Source organism: Rana temporaria (assembly GCF_905171775.1).
Source record: "Rana temporaria chromosome 2 unlocalized genomic scaffold, aRanTem1.1 chr2j, whole genome shotgun sequence".
Taxonomy (NCBI): Eukaryota; Metazoa; Chordata; class Amphibia; order Anura; family Ranidae; genus Rana; species Rana temporaria.
Genome location: NW_024404414.1, coordinates 873,417 through 877,743, shown reverse-complemented (window position 1 = coordinate 877,743; position 4,327 = coordinate 873,417). Strand labels below are relative to the sequence as shown.

Genomic DNA, 4,327 nt, shown 5'->3' with positions numbered 1-4,327 from the left:
GCTCGGGCGGCTCGGCTGCTCTAGTCCTGCAAAGGGAACTGCGTTCCTGCTGTGAAAAAAGTGCAGGGACTCCGTTCCCACGCGTTCCCGCAGGACTTGAGCCCTGCTTACAACACACTAAGGCCTTGTACACACGGTCGGACCAAAACGATGAGAATGAACCGAAGTTCAGTTTCATCGGACCAAACCGACCGTGTGTATAGGCCATCGGTCTGTTTTCCTTTGGTCCAAAATTTTAAAACATGCTTCAAAACCGAACCGATGGACCGCTGCCCCATCGGACCAAACCGATGGTTAGTACAGAAAAGCATCGGTTCAAAACCCGCACATGCTCAGAATCAAGTCGACGCATGCTTGGAAGCATTGAACTTCGTTTTATTCAGCACATCGTGTGTTTGACGTCACCGCGTTCTGACCCGATCGGATTTTGGACTGACGGTGTGTACACATATCAGGTCATACGGCCACTTCAGAGGTGAACCGATGAAAACGGTCCTACGGACCAGTCACATCGGTTTGGTCCGACCGTGTGTACAAGGCCTGAGAAGTCCTGTCCTGGATGCATGGGAGCAGGTGTGAGGACAGCGGGAGAGAGTCATAACATCCAGGAGATCTCCAGGGAGAAGACAGCCAGGTAGTCTGGTGAGTGTGCAGACTAGGAGGACTGTGGAGAAGTAGCCAGGTGGGCTAATGAAAGAGGCAGATGTAGCCAGGTGGGCTGGCAGTGCCTGCAGAGGTGGTGCTGGGATCAGTAGCCACAGGGAAGCAAGCTGGACACTGTATTTGCTACACAACACAAGGGGCCCGGGGTCCCTGCCTGTAAAGGGCATTTTGCTACAAGATCAGGCTGTTGCCATTTTAGCCAGGATCATTAAAGTGTCTGGCTGAGTCTTTGTTCTCTTCTGCAAGCAAGTGATTGCTGGAGGAGAAGAGGAGTGTATATAGAGACTGTATATAGAAGAGTTGTCCCTGAAGAGTTTTTTTTAACCCTGTTCCCTATCCAAGTTGTATCCCCTCAATAAAAACACAAAAAACAAGCACTGGACTGTTTTCTGACTATGAGAGCCTGTGAAAATACGGTGTGCCTGGCTGTGAAGGGTAGGGGATCCCTATTCACCAGCGGCTCCTTTGTGTCTGGAATATTTTATCTCTCAGGAAAAACTTTAGTGGTTATTTTCAGCCTGGAGACATTTCTCTCACTCACCTGCACAGGAGATGTTGATGGATCTACTTAGATTATTGATCTGATTGGTGACATCACAGTGGAGGGTTCCGGAGACCGGAGGAGGAAGAGTAATCCAGCTATCTGAGGAGACGGATCTTCCATCCAAACTCCAGGAATAATTCGGATCTGATCCTTTCACCAAACAGACGGCCACTGCGCTGCCATCCGGAAGACAGGAGGAGGTCACAGTGATGTCAGAGAGGGGGACTGGGGGAGGGGAAATCACATTATTGGAAGATTAGAAAAGCAGAAATTAATGAAGTAGATGTATAAATAATAATCAATGTATTTCACCCATTTTTCTCAAATCCAAAAGGGCTGAAATTGGGGGATAATGCAAGTTAAAAAAAACATAATTTCAATGAAGAGTGGAGACGGGACGAGGGAGGGGGAGGGGGGGGGGTTAGTGCCTTTTCTCAGGTTGAAGATAAAGGACCTTTTTATTGATATAAATCTCATTTACTGGATTGCAGACAAATATATATTGTCAGGACTTTTATTTAGGGGAAGGCAGTTCTGGGAACCTCCAGCACTGAATGTGTGTAATGTTAAGGGGTGGTGGGGTGTGCTGGAGGGTCTATTGTCACGAGGGGATCTATTGTCACGGGGATCTATTTTTGCTAGGAGGTGTACTGTTGCTAATGAAGAATCTATAGTTGCTGAGAGTCATATTTTGTTGAAGGAGAGGTCTATTGTTGCTGGCAGTTGGGAGATCAATTGTTGATGGTGCAGGGTCTATTTTTGCTGGGGTAGGTGTTTTGTTACTGGGGGGGGGGGGGGGGATTTTGTTGTTGCTGGGAGAGATCAACTGTTGCTGGCTGCTGGGAAATCAGTTGTTGCTGGAGAAGGTCTATTGTTGCAGTGATGGGTCTATTGTTACTGGGGAGCCTATTGTTGCAGCCGTAGTCTATTGATTGTTGCTGGGGGAATCTATTGTTGCTGGGAGTGGTCTATTGTTGCTGGGAGTGGTCTATTGTTGATGGGATCGAAATTATAATTCATACAAATCAGTGGCGTCACTATGGGGGTGCGGCCCGACTGGGGGGGGGGGGGGCCAGCCAGAGGGTGACACCAGGGCCTGACTGACACTGGGTGCCGCGGCTCACTCCTTCCCTTCTGGCATCTCTGCTATTCCCTCAGCTGCATGCAATAAGCGGGGGAGGGTGGGGGAGGAGGGAGTGAGGCAGAGACACTGACAGACAGGGTGCCCGGGTCCGATGGTCCCACACACCTCCACAATCGCATCTCTCTTTTGCTGCAGCCTGCAGGAACCGGACTATAGCCGCCTCCTCCTCGGCTCTGACGTTCACGTACACAGGCGGAGAGGAAGAGCGGGGGAGGAGGAGGGACACCCGAGGTCTGTAAATCAGGAGTTTTACATGTTGATTGGGAAGGGGATTCTGGGGGACATGGGCAGGTATCAATTGTGCTGCCTGGAGTGATTTTAGGGAAGGGGGGAGGGGGTTAGAGGATATGTGCTAGGGGGTGCTTTGTTTTGGTTTAGAGATGACTTGCGCTGGAAGGAGGGGGGCAGATTTGAAGTTTGAAACTTCCACCTCCCCCCCAGCACAATTCCTCTCCCCTACCAAAGCACCCCCTAGGACAAAGATCCCCTCGACTCCATTTTCAACCCAATGCCATCCCTGCTCCATCCTTCCCTCCGATCCCATCCCATCCCGTCTCCATCCACCACCCTGATCCCATCCCGGCTCCATCCACTACCACAATCCCATCCCTTCCCCCCAATACCATCCCGGCTCCATCCACCATCCCAATTCCATTCCAGCTCCATCCTTCCCCCCTGATCCCATTCCATCTCAGTTCCACCCACCACCCTGATCCAATCTCAGCTCCATCCACTACCCCGATCCCATCTCAGCTCTAGCCACTACCCCAATCCCATCCCGGCCCCATCCACCCCCCTGCCCCTGATTCTATCTCGATTCCATCCACTACCCCAAACCCATCCCGGTAACTTCCCCCCCTCGATCCCACCAGCTTCATCCACCGCCCCATCCACTGTGGCAGGCTGGGGGGAAAGCCCTATCGATGCACTAGCCTGCTCAGTGCCCCAGGGCAGGGGGAGGGGGGGTTGACACCATGTTTTACTGCACCAGGTGACACGAACTCTAGTGACGCCACTGATACAAATTACATGGCACCCCAAAATGAATGGTTCTGTATTCTCGAAAAGGGGGAGTACTGGGAGTTGGTTAGGGGGTGGAACCAAGGGACGGTGCCCCGAGGTGTGTAGGGGGCGGAGACAAGGAGTGACTCGGAAGGGGGAGGGGTATCTGCACCTATTCTCTGAGAATAAAATCCCTTTATATTGTCATCTACAGACATTTCTCCTCCACTTCTGATGTCTCCTCACCTGGACAGGTGACCCCGGCTCTGCTCTCCTCCGACCGGCTGACCCCATTCTCCACAGTACAGGTGATGTTCCAGGGCCCCGGTGACCCCACAATGGCTGTAATATTATTGGCGGATGCGGAATATCTCTCCTGGGATCCTCCAATCACAGATAGGCTGATATTTGGCTTAGTCCCCGCCTCCACCCTGCAGGAGATCTCAGCGCTGTCATTCCGGAGACATGAGACATGGAGGAGCGGAACCGATACTGGAACTGAGAGAGACAATCATTTCCATTGATAAGGTCCAATATATACACAGCATGCCCCTCCCCCATCCTTACCTATAAACAGGTGTGCAGACATCTTCCTGGAGACTGGAGGAGATAGATTGTGTCTGTGTGCCCCCCTCCCCCACACACTAAATCCCCTCCCCCACTATCATTACACCCATTTTCTTCAGTCATGTGACCCTCCACTTTTTTTTACTGACAAAACATTTAGAATTTACAGAAGAAGCCCATTATATTACTGACAACCTGAAATATGACAGAAACTCCTATTAGAAACGTCTCTTTCCTAAGAGGTGACACCTGATTGGTTGCTGTTGACAGAAGCTCCGCCCTCCATTGTCAGTGTGTGTATTGGGGATCTGTCACACCCCCATCAATGGTCACATCTACCACATGGGGACCCCGAGCAGAAGGCACAGCACAGTTCAGATCACAGCAACTTCAGGAGGGCTGAGCAC

General features: G+C 51.3%; 1 long non-coding RNA gene across 1 annotated transcript; it reads right to left on the bottom strand.

Moving 5' to 3' along the window:
- Nucleotides 1–1,204: 1,204 nt before the first annotated feature.
- On the bottom strand, nucleotides 1,205–3,967 carry LOC120921623. Its single transcript, XR_005744920.1, has 2 exons — nucleotides 3,600–3,967; nucleotides 1,205–1,432 (listed from the first exon to the last, which is right to left on the bottom strand). It is a non-coding gene; the product is annotated as an uncharacterized LOC120921623 (long non-coding RNA).
- Between the last annotated feature and the right edge of the window lie 360 nt (nucleotides 3,968–4,327).